Source organism: Amblyomma mixtum, chromosome 6 (genome assembly GCF_055824585.1).
Source record: "Amblyomma mixtum isolate Tamu chromosome 6, ASM5582458v1, whole genome shotgun sequence".
NCBI lineage: Eukaryota > Metazoa > Arthropoda > Arachnida > Ixodida > Ixodidae > Amblyomma > Amblyomma mixtum.
Window position 1 is genome coordinate 94,881,691 of NC_143017.1, and position 12,713 is coordinate 94,894,403.

Below are 12,713 nucleotides of genomic sequence, written 5' to 3' on the forward strand. Positions count from 1 at the left end.
GGACAGGGTAACGATCGAAGCGAGGAAACAGGTGTGACAGAACATGATCCCTTTTTGGAACTTCTCTGATCGCAAAGAATTTGCTGAGCCTCGATCCCGCAGTGCCGTCATCATTCGCAATCGCTTGTAGGAAATAAATTTTTTCAACGGGTATCTCTACTGCCATACGGCGCTCCAAATACGTGGAATCGGCAAATGATGCCTAACATATTGTTCGGGGCCTTCGTTTTGGAAATTAGTTATCTTTCTTAGGAATGTTTACGTATAAAAATGGGGCGATATTTTTTGAGCTCGAAAATGGCAGGAATTACATTCAGCGTAGATGACTATAGCTTCAGAGTGCACGAGCGAGGGCGGATGCCTGCAATGCGAATGTTGTGCTTTGGATACTGCAATGCAGCTCATTACAGGCACGTATTCAAGGGGCGGCCTGAGGGTGTCCGCCTCCCTTCTCGCGTGAAATCAAGCTCATCCTCCCCTTCTCCCAATCCTCCTAGAAGTGTCTCGTTTAGCACGCACCGCAAATACCCCCCCCCCCCCCCACCCCCCTCTCAACCTTCGCGATCCAAAAAACTGCCTTGGGCCCCTTACGAAAAAAATATCTGGTTATGTGCCTGGCTGATCATATTATGGCATCACAACATCTTCTACCCCATCTCCCTCACTATCTGTCCTTCCTTTTGTCCATACCCCAGAGTGAAGTAGCAGGCCAGAGAGACATTGCCAGCCGAGGTCTACGCCCCTCACTGTAGTAAAGTTTTCTCTTTTTTGTCTCTCAATGCCAGTGAGTAGGTGCTTTAAGGTGACCGAGAACACGCGCTGACGACTACGGCAGACCTCTTCCTCTCTTTCTTCTTTCACCTTCCTCCCGTCTCTTACCGCAGACTAATACCGCAGCTACTGCGTCTTTCCCTGTCGGCCACAAAACAAAAGTGATGGAACTTGACTGTGCTCTTGTTTGATTCTTCCAATAATTTGCGGTTCATCACGTACGGCGACAGATTGTTGTTAATCTTTATTAACGTAGTTTTCAGCTGTCCTCTGTTCTTTAAAAATTATTTATACAATTGTAACAAAATAATCGAAATATTGTTTTGCAAGCAAGCTTTCCCGCAAGAGGAGCCGGTGACGAGTTCTACAGAGAAGCCTCCATGCGGATAATCATGTGATAGGCGCCGGCCCCAATTTCTCGTCCTGCGAGCATCGCTTCTGCCTTTTGGAGTCGCTCATTTCCGGGGCCGCAGTGTGGCTTAATACTCTTAGCCTATATACTGCTTTAGGAAACAACGGCCTATACGGCTTAAAATCCTCTCTATGGGAGGTACACCATTATTAGTTTGGAAATGGTGCACGTGAAATGGATGTACGCAAGCAGAAGCGTCTTGAGAAGATCGACCTGGTATATGCTTTAGTGCTTTGGATCTGGCTTCAATATAAGCCTAGAGCCTGCTAATAGCCTAGAGCCTATAATCCTGCTTCTCAAAACGCTCATTTTATGAGTATAAACTGTTATCACAAGCTCTCACGGTGCTCGAGGCGAAGTGTGAGTCGTGCGCCACTGAGGAGATGAAAGGCGGATCGGGGCTTTATTAATATGAGGCCCGACAGTCACTGGTCCCCGCCACAAAAACTACACTGGAGACATCGGGCTTCGCTGTGAAGCCTCGCTGGTGTCACGCAGTGCGAACTGCGTCTGGGCACTGTAGATAACGTATAAGTTTCGGAAGACACTGCATGCATATGTGCATAGAACCACCGTGTTTCGAACAGATGCCCTCCTTTACTACTCGTAGGCTTATCTCTATACTTCCTACTCAGATGGGTTTGCACGTTCGCGTTATTAGAGGCTAACCGGTACCTCACCATTACACACAAGACCTCTGTTGCAAAAACTGGAGGCGGAAGTATGTGTGTATGAACATCGCGAAAATAACCTCACTTGAAACAGCTCAAAGCGCTGTGCCTTTTTGTGCCTCCTCAATAAATTCCTTGTGGGGTGCGGAAGAGGCAATAAAGTGGGTGACAGTTTCATGCTCGCGGCGTAGAATGTATTATCGGTGCAATGCAACCCTGTAGAATTCATACAAAGAGCGCACTGTCTATTTTCGTCACTTCCTGTGAAGCTGGGTTCGTGCCGAATGAAATATTGTGGCACCCCTTCTATTCTGTGATTTCTTCAGGAAAACCGGCGGTATCAAGCCGGATCTTTCATGCCTGCGAAGATTTTCAAGCGCAGCGCAACGCAGTAGCAAGTGCAATAGTGTATTTACCCGTGTGCACAAACAACGCTAGCTGTTGTACGTTTTAGAAATCCTAGTTCCTTACGGAGAATAATCTGCGCGGATTGTATACCCCGGTACGTGATACGCAGTGCAGGGATTCGCCAGAGATTTGGGTTGTTTACGACTGCAACCAAACCTCGCGACACGCCCATTTCCAAAAGGCTTGGCGAGCACCAGCCAGCTGCGAGAACCCGCATTTGTCACGCAAACCGGGCGAAAGTTATACGGTCTCGTATCCCGGAGCGGCCACGTAAACCGGCTTTAATAATATCATTACAATAATTTTCTCCTCAAGCATAGCCCCTAATTTATCACCCTGTCAGCACCCAAGTCCTGAGAAATTGTCGGACAGGGCGGCGGACGGGCATAAATCAACCACTGACCGAACGTGCACGAGTGCCACTATATGTGTGAAGAGCGCGTCGTTTACGAAGAAATCGGAGAAAAAATAAGGGGAGCAGGGACGTCGGGTTAGAGCAAATCCTGTCATAAATCAGGCTCCCTCCATATGGCCTTTTCGCTGCTGAAAATCGCGGTTCCGATGCCGAAACAACCTCCTTTCCGGCATAGCACGTCTGACGGCTCCTGTAGGCTTTATTCTCCTCAACGCACCAAGCGCAAAAGCGAGGAGGCGTTCCTCTCTCAAAAAGAGAGCAACGCGGCGTCCAATGAGAGCAGCGGCATCGCTTGCGATGTGCGCGCCGCCTGTGGAAAAGAACGCGAAGCTCAGCGTCGCCGACTGCGAGAAAGACGTGCGAGCGGCAAGCGGAGTGCGGCGACCGGCGCGCTCGCGTTGGAGCAGTTGTGCTGCACGTTGTCGCATTTGTGGATTGTGTGCGTGTCGGTGCGATGTCCCTGGTATCTTGCCAGCGTTAGGACCGACAGTCGGGCTCAAACTCGGAGGATGCAAACAAGTGGCTGAGAAAACGGCGTAGGCTTTGCAGCGCGCCCGTCGACCGCCGGAGACGCGGCGTCAGTCCGCGAGCTTCAAAATGGTCGCTGGCGGCCGGACGGCGCTGTTGTTTGGAGCGGCGGAGCGTGCTCTGGATTTCGTCTGATCTTCGCGCCCGTCGCCTCTACTTGGAGAATTTTGTGAGAGCCTACCTTTGTACGGCTCCCTGCGCCTCTCTCCGGAGGGCGAGTGTGTGCGTGGCGCGGGCTCTTGACGCGCATCCCCTCGGATTACGGGTGCGCGAAGAATACCTCTTCGCTTGACGTTTCCACTCGTCGGCAGCTTTAACGCATCGATTCTAACCAGCGTGCCACTTACCTCCACCTCCGACGCCCGGCGTCTCGCTGGTAAGCGTGATATACCTTTTGGCACACCTGTATTGTATCCTCAGATTGTTATTTTTGTGAATTCAAAGCTCGCACGGAGCGCTCAGCTCTTAATTACTGTAATTGGTTACCATATTCTCGGTGTCTATTTTCCAGTTTGCGATGTAGATCTGCCTGCGACACTAGCATTTACTGGCGATCGTAGCCTTCCTGTTCCGCAGCTTGGCTGCGTTTAGTAATGTGGTGAACCCTCCATTGTGCATTGCGCAGAGATTTCGTTCTCTGCACGGGTTACGGAGGCGCGTCTCCACTGGGTGGGCGGCTGCTCCAGACGTTAGCAACCGTGGCACGAAACGTAATTGGCGGGTAATTTCATCGTAATAGCGCCCGTGCTGGCGCAAGCGCTGCTGGTTCGCGCGCTTCGCATCTGTCATGTGAACAGAGGCGAGGCAGGTGCAGAGGCGCTCATGCACGTGAATCGAGTCCGCGCCTTCTGACCTCTTTGACATTACCGCTTTCTTTTTCTTTTTGTGCGAAACGGAACCAGTGTCTTAAGTAGCGGCTACGAAGTGTGAGCCCCGCACAATGCTCACAGCACGGCGCTTGATCTCGCGTTTATACCGCTATTTCTCAATTTCATATGCTACGGTTCAAAAGCGATATCAAGTCAGCGCTTCGCGCTCATGTGTTCTTCACTTGTGCTGCGTAGCAGTTTGCATTTCCACTGTTTGTCCAGTTCTCGCGCGAGATTTGTTTGCTTGCCTGTATGCTTGGTTCCGCGAGGTCTTTCTGCACGACACGAAAGTACTGGACGGATACTAAAAAATTTCATTCTAGAGTTTAACGTCCCGATACATGAGCTTTGAGGGACGCCGCCGTGGAGGGCTCAGATTAATTTCGCACACCTGGGGTTATTTAACGTGGCTGATTGACTGATTGGTTATTTGGAAATGAAAGGCGCTGTGTCTCACTTCTAGGCGGACACCGGAAGGTGGGATTGAAGGAGTGAAAACAAAGGGGTGCCGTAGTGGAGAACTGCGGAATAAATTCGACCACCTGGGATTATTAAACGTGCAGTGGCATCGCGTTGCACACGGTCGCATTTTGCGCTGCGCCTCCACCAAAACGTGGCCGCTGCGACCGGGATTGAAACCTTGTCCTCCGGCACTGTATAGCGGAGAGCTCTGACCACTAAGCTACCACGGTTGGTAGGACAGAGACTAAAAGGATTACTAATTACGCGGAGCTTAATGAAATCATTATATGGGTACCAGTGTTGCCTTGCAATTGCAGGCGAATTTCGGCACAAATTGCGCGCCGAACCGGTTTCAGCGTTGTTTGAGAATGAACATAGTACTTCGGAAGCAGTTGCTAGCCGATTTTACAATGTCGTCGTCGTGTCTTTCCTTCGGAGGTTATGGATTTTGAGTGACGCCGTATGTGGAACGTTCTTCCGTCTGAGGAACGCCTTACGGGTTGAGGCGTTTTACCAACCTCGCAGTTCCCGAAACGTGATGCTATCGAGGCCCAACACCGTGCTGTAGTTAATAAGTGTGTCGTTCCTTGTGCTATGTGGCAGTTGGTGTCGCGGATGTTTGCTGTTCATGTGCGCCGTTCTTTAGGCGCCTCATTATTGCCACAACCATGTAGTATGTGGTCTGGAGGAGACGCTGCCCCGCTGAGTGGCGCGGCCATCGGCTTCGCGCAATTGACGCATTAATGTGGTACTTCAGTAGTGGTTTTAGACTTTCCTTCACGACAAACTGTCACTTGGCGAGTAGGCGTTGTTCCTCCGCCGATCGACTACAAGGTTCATCGCGGTGAACCGGGGGAGGGTGGTGCTCCCAACTCTCTCCTAAGTTATGAACTTTGCGTACCTGAGCGCAGCGGCAGATTCAGGGCCGTGTACGTTGTTTTAACGCGACAGCATTGAAGGCCCCGTTACCCAGATAACTGGGCGTTGTCGTCGTCGGTATTGTCGGCGTTGTGAGCGAAAAATGACGAGCATGAGTCTGGCAGGCGGTGCCAAGAGAGAAACTTAGGAGGCAGATGGGCCGCCTATGTCACGTGACATTGTGGCTTTGTCACAGCCTGCCCACCGTGTAGTGAGCAAACTGCCCATCGTGGCAGATGGCAGTTAAATTAATGATTGGTCGCACGGCAAGAGCAACCTGGGCCGCACAAGGCCCACCGCTGGGAGCACCTGCCATCGCAGGGCAGTGGCGCATCGCTTAACCACTGCACCACTGCGCCAGGAGGGGTATGACGATTCCCAGGGATTTATGAATGGAAAGTAAAGAATGACCTTCTGCATATGAGGAATTAACCCATTCGGCTATCGCATAATAGCCTTAAGGCCGAGCTTATGTGTCCCCTGCATTTTTTTTCTTGTGTGTGTGTGTGTGTGTGTGTGTGTGTGTGTGTGTGTGTGTGTGTGTGTGTGTGTGTGTGTGTGTGTGTGTTGGTTGGTTGGTTGGTTGGTTGGTTGGTTTATGGGGTTTAACGTCCCAAAGCGACTGAGGCTATGAGAGACGCCGTAGTGAAGGGCTCCGGAAATTTCGACCACCTGGGGTTCTTTAACGTGCACTGACATCGCGCAGTACACGGGCCTCGAATTTCTCCTCCAAAGAAATTCAACCGCCGCAGCCGGGATCGAACCCGCGTCTTTCGGGTCAGCAGCCGAGCACCATAGCCACTGAGCCACCACGGCGACGTGTGTGTGTTTCGTCTATTGTACGACCTTTCGTGTGTTCCCTGTTGAGATTTTGTGCGCGAATTGGTCTCGATGCCGGCAGTGCCTGTGTGCTTTGTCCAGGCCTTTTAAATGTTTGTATAACACAGTCAGATCTGTGAATCAGTCAGTCCCTGCATGTTTTGCACGTGGTAGGGTTGACGCAGTGTTACATGACGCCGTCCGCTTCGTAATGTGGAACTGACACAGCCGGGATGTGTAAGGACTTTGCGGAAAGAAGTTTGTGTTAACAAATCCAGAATGCCTAGTAAGGACTCAACAGCGCGAAGACACGCCTAACCGGGAGGGTCCTATAAGCAAGCTTATACTTTGTGTACAATGTCGACGGATGCCAGCAACCTTGGTCTAGGAACGCTGACAGGCTGGCTGAAGTACGGGCCGTCGACTGCGCCTTGTCAGACGCTTACGATCCCCATTTGCGGTGCAGCCAGTTCAACGCTAGTGAAATTCTCTGTCTTGGCTTCAGGTCCACTCGTGGGCGGTGCTTATCGCTTTTCAGTACGCCCCGTCTCCCGATTCCCATTGTTCCGGAGTCATTGTCTTTCTCCAGCCCCTTCAAAGGGGGCATCCGTTCGATGGCGATGCGTGTTCGCTTTTCTTCAGGAGGTAGTTTGTCGCGATTGTGTCGGTTATGAAATCGTGCCGGTTCGCGGTAGGAAGCACCGTTTCCGTGGTACTCTTCCGGTGCGAGAAATTCTGTAGCGTGAAGCAGGGAGGCGATGGTATGCTGATGGCTACTCTCAGTTCCTGTACTGGAGAACACGACGCGTTTAAATACGAAGAAACGGTGCGCAGAACATTAAGCGAAAGTGCCAGAAGTGTTTTCTGCGCTATTCGAACTCACTTGCCCGCTCTACACGTGGAAGAATTTAGCCCGTAGCTCTGGATCGCGAAGGACGGGTCCTGTGTGAAGTGGGGCTCAGTACGTTGACCGGACAGCCTGAAAGTATTTAAAAGACCGCAGTCGTGAGCATCAACTCCATATCGCGCTGTTTACATTTACATAGACATTTACCGCGTCTTTCAAAGCTTCCACACTTCAAATTCTGGGACAAAGGTGCGATTTCGGCTGACGTGGAGGTGCTAAGCGCTTTCTGAATCAGCAGAGGGGGCCTTGAAAATTGCTTGAACAATCCCTCTGAGCCGATTCATTAGAATGAGTGCAAGTTGTTAGCTTTGGTTGGTGCTCTTTGAGCCCCTTTTTAGTGCATGTTTGCGTTCGCTCGTGTTCAGTGCACGTTAAAGAACCCCGTCGTCGAAATTTCCGGAGCCCTTCACTGCGCCGTCCCGCGTAGCCATGAGTCGCTTTGGGACGTTAAACCCCCATAAACTAACTGTTTTGCGCACGTTTGCCTCGTATTTAAACGCGCGGTGTGTCTTCATATCAGACAGGGATAGGGGTATCTGTTACAGCCAGCATCGTCGCTTCGGCGGACGGGGTTGTTGCGACGTGCGTCTGTTCTTTCATCTCCCCTGTCACATCTTTGAGCTCTGCTTTGTCTGCACGTGGCAGCTCGAGCTAGTGTGCAGGCCCGTGCAATTTCCTTATGATCCATCCTACAGTCGCAACAACAATAACAACTTAATTTCAGTTTAGTTTATGGAGGTTTAACGTCCCATAGCTATTCAGGCTATGAGGGACGCAACAACAATAACTTCATTTCAGTTTAGCTTATGGGGGTTTAACGTCCCGTAGCTATCCTGGCTATGAGGGACGCCGTAGTGAAGGGCGCCGGAAATTTCGACCACCTGGGGTTCTTTAAAGTGCACTGACATCGCACAGTACCCGGGCCTCTAGAATTTTGCCTTCATCGAAATTCGACCGCCGCGGCCGGGATCGAACCCGCCTCTTTCGGGGTCTGCCACGTTAAGGATTGTACCAACTTGTTGGAGCGGGGCTTCTCGCTGATTGTTGTGAGTTGTGCTGTAGTAAACTCCAGCTGTGCTCTCTTTGGACAGCATTATAAGCCGCTCCACATGTTACACGATGAAGTATTTATTTCACCAGACTGCCTTTTTCCGCGTTTTTACCGCTTCAAAGTTTGTTTTTTTTTCTCTGAATGTTTTGGAGGAAAAAAAGGCCTCCCTTATGCGAGTAAATATAGTAATATGCTGTGCTGCTTGTCGATGGCTACTAAAGACCGCGCAAACCTGCGAACATGCGAAGGAAGGTTATATACTTACTCGATCTGCGGCGGAAATGAAAAGGGGGGGGGGGGGGGGGGGGACGGAGAGTAGAAGGTAAGGCGGTTGAATGAATCCGGAAGAGATTCCGCCATGGCCTGGTACCTTTTGTAGCGCCCTTCCCCGTCCGCACGCGCTGGTGAAAGTTCCGCCCTCATCACCTAAAGTCGAAGAGAAAGGCTGCTCCATCAATGCGACCGCTGAATGATGTGAGAAACACTGGATTAGAAAGCGTCTTAATCTACGTTGACAGGATTGTGCAGTTTTCGGTTCCCAGCTGCCTCTGTTCCCCTCCGACTGCTAACCTTATCCTTAGTCTGTGACTAGATTGTAACGCTGTCGTTCCGCCGCTATGGCGACTCCTGTCGCGCGGAAACAGGGCCGCACCTGCATGCTGTCCCGCAGCACGGTGCGGAAACAAGCCTTCTGCTTCTACGCGCCACCAAAGAATCCCAGGTGGTCGAAATGTTCCGGAGCCCTCAACGAGGGCACCTCTTTTTCTCTTCTTTCACTCCCACCTCCCCCCCTTCCCTTACGGCCCGGTTGAGGGGTCCACCATGAAGTGAGACAGTTACTGCGCTATTTCCTCTCCTCAGAACAAATTTTTATTCGACCGCGCGGTTGAGGTGTCCGCTCAAGAAAGGCAGTTAAACCAATTTGTTACTATTTTCTCGAGTATGAATTGAACCTGAAGAATTGAATTTGGCTGCTTCTTTTTTTTTATTTGGGGAACAAACTAATGTGAGCAGCAAAACACATTTATATTGATAGCGTCTCAGACAGTGTTTCCGTTTTCTTTTGTTGTACTTTTTGGCTTTTCCTAGCACATAGAACGACGAAGAGCACTCAGCACCAGCCGTTAAAGAGCCAGCTCTTCATTCGTGAAACTGGCTTGTTCGAAATCTTTCGCGTGCCTCTTGTCGGCAGCGCTCCTAGCTGTCCGCGAAATTTCTGTCATCATCGTCGTCGTGGCCGTCGTTGTCAAGTGAGTTGAGCCGAGGATGAAGGCTTTTTCCGGTTGTAACCAGGCGCAAGATTTAACGTGCTCTCCGCTATCCGTCAAAACGAGTCTTCCTCTCTCAAGGAACAAACGCCAGTTCTGAGACTTCGTTGTTGTCAGGTTCGAATGTGCGCGTTTTCCAGTACACGCACCACTGCACGTTCGTCGAAATCCGTCGTCGCCAGTCTGTGGCCGTCAACGAAATTCCAAACCCCTCCACCGACGACGATCACAACGCTCGCTACCTGATTGTCAGCGCGCGTAGTCGACGCGTCGGTCTTCTCTATAGTTTCGCCCCGGGCACGACGTCGAGCGAGGGCGAAGTGGTTTTACCTGTCCGCGCGCATGGCTTAGAAGGCGGCGTCAACATGCGGTGGTTACGTATACCGGCCTGCGCAGCAGCCGGTCGAAAACTGGCGCAGACGCGGCCACCAGAGAACTGGGTTAGCCGACGCGTTTGACTATATGCCGTTGTGCGCGCGGCCGAAAGTTCGGCTGGCCTCGGCAGTTATAGTTGCAAAGGGCAGAGCCGCCACACAAGACCGATGGGCTGCATGAGCGCTGTGGTCGGCTTCGCTGGCTGGCTGGCAGTGGTAGTGGCAACCGTTCCTAATCGGCCTACGGCTCTCTTTTTCTCTCTGCGTATCCCGGCTGGCCCACCGACGACCGCTCCTACAGCGCGTTTTCTCTCGGTTCGTTGGTTGATGTGCGCTCGGAAGGTGCCACTGCCCTCCCTCCTACGTTTCTCTCTCGCTGTGCGGCGTCGTTACGTGGCTCGCGGCTTGATCGATGGCGCCTCGGGCTCCCAGTCCACCGCCGCCTCGATCGGAGCAACGCGGGCATGTGTGTTGGCGGGGGATCGACGTCTGTGTCCCCCATTGTTCTCCTCGGTCGGCGCTTATGGGTGCGCTCCTCGTGTGAGCGGCGGTCATGTGGCCGCACCTTCTTCGTCCTGACCTCGCTCGCTGCGGCTGCCCAGTGTTTTGTGCTTGGCATTCAAAATTAAACAAAGAGTTGCCCGCCAGTTGCGTTGAGGCCCAAGCCGCGCCTGTACGCTGCATCGAAATGGGGCGAGGTTTTGCTCTACAGTTTCTCTTTACTCCGGCTTTGTTCGATAATCCGGCTCCCGAGGGCTGCTGTTTTACCCCTGCGGAAAGAAGACGCACTCGATTTTTCAGGTTGAGGTTGCTGCTAGCCCCTTCCGCTTTGTCGTTTGTGCGCGTGGCTGCAGCTGCCGTGCACCTCTGCGCAGTTGCAGTTTATTCGCTGTCAATGTTCCGCGGCGACTCCTTCCCCTTTGTCTGAAATGTTTCGTCGAAACGTTCCGGTGTTGCAGCATCGTATTTGTTTAGTTTCGTTATCTTTGGACTACAGTTCGCCGCCCAGTTTCGGGCCCAAAAGTGCTGGAGCGTGTTTTCTTTTTCTTTTTTTTTTCTATTCAGATACGGTCGAAGGAGCCGCTGGCATCCGCGTAATTGTAAGCGGCTGCTACTTCCCACGTAATATGGCTATGTAAATCGGTGTAGAAGGAACTTTACCACGTATGTGGCGTGCTTTATCGAGTTCCCCACGCAAGAACCAAGTCTCTGCGCCTAATCTCGCACAGGATGCGCGCACTCTTCACGTTACATACTGACGTATGCATCTCATACACAGTTCACGCGTGCCCAGGGTCAGTGGATTATCCGCAGCGACTTGCTCATCCTCTCGGTGGGGCGTTGTCGGCGGGGCAGAAGAAGACGTCCGCCGCTACGCATCTCAATCTGCACGTTTGGGTGTGTGCATAACGGCGGGACAGAGCGCGAAGCCGCCTTCTCCCCGTGCGCACACAATGGACCATTTTCGTGCCGCATCCTAGTCAGCGGGCATCTGGGTCACACGCCGACGGTGCTGTCGGCAGGCGACCGCGTGTAGTGGATGAGTGCCGCGCAGGCTTACTTCGTCTCTCAGTGTTCGAGCATCGTTCACGTAGAAGCGTCAGGTGCTTCTTGGATACCGGGGTCACGGACGGCGTGTATACGCCGTTGCGTTGCCTGGTGCTCCGAGCACGGCTTGCACTCCTCGGTCATGCGCGATGAAGTGCTAATCAAGTAATTTCGTAGGTCAAGGCTACCCCCCCCCCCCCTTTCCCTTCGGCATTCTGAGGAACGCTGTGGTGCAGGGCCCTGGGTTCATTTCGGCCGCCCGGAGTTCCCCGAAATTTTATTGCTTGAATGCTTTTGCTGAAGGCCTCCGCCGGGGGACCGTGACAGTATCCAGTCTGCGTTATAGTCTTGAGTGATGGCGGAAGGAAATCCTGCTTTTTACCCAGTGCGTAAAGGAAGGAAGCACTCATGCTTAATCGAACATATATGTACCAGCGAACAAGGGATCACCGGAACTCTTTCTGATGATCTGCGTCTGTTCGCTGGTACCAATATGTTCGATTCACACCATTTGGCTGGCATGGTCACCTTGTTAAAGTTCACGTGGGCTTACTTTTAAATAGGTTGTGGCAGGTTTGCATTTCTTTTCCCTCCTCTAACTTGTTGCAAGTTCCTTAATTGGGCTGGGAAGAATAAAGCTCGATACGTGGGCGCTAATTACTCTGTGCTACGGAAGAAGAGTTCACGAAACGGAGAGTTCAATATGCGCCAGGGAAGGGTACGTCACTGTGTTTGGCATCTGCACTCAATAATTTCGGTTCCTGCTCCAACGCAGCGGCCAGCCTGCCGTCGGGCGTCGTATATATCGAGCTGCTAAGCACGCAAGACCGCACCTAATTGAGTGAGACAGGTTTATCACGAGTCCAGTATAACATAACCTTAATTCGGTAGTATGTGAAGCTCAGAGGTCATACATGAATCCCGGTAGACACGTGAAATCTTCTGAAACAGAAATTGATTGTGCTCCAACGAGCGTTTGCTATGTTCGGTAACGGATCGAGGAACTTCGTGCTTTTTTTTTGTTTATTGAAGCGAATAACGGAAAGAGCGTGACGTCCCTGCAGGAAGGCTTCGCTTTGGATAAAATTCATTGATCACGAACGCTCGCATTCGTTCTCATACCGTCTTCACGTAGTTACGCAACAAGGCAACTGAAGTATAAGCCGCATTACTGTTTCGTACTATCGAGAGGTTCGTGAAATCGAGCGACGTGTCCGCGAGTGGTAGATTCGGTGGTCGAAGCGGGAATTCTAAAAACTTGTTTTACAACGTGTTAAATGAAATATTGCTGA

The 12,713-nt window shown here is 51.7% G+C and overlaps 1 protein-coding gene across 1 annotated transcript in view; it reads left to right on the forward strand.

Annotated features, from left to right (window-relative positions):
• Positions 1-3,033: 3,033 nt before the first annotated feature.
• Vang (Strabismus domain-containing protein Vang) overlaps positions 3,034-12,713 on the forward strand; it is a 122,665-nt gene continuing 112,985 nt past the window's right edge. The window contains exon 1 of the mRNA XM_089548417.1: positions 3,034-3,581. The gene's annotated coding sequence lies outside the window, so the exon portion shown is untranslated. The remainder of the gene's footprint in view (positions 3,582-12,713) is intronic.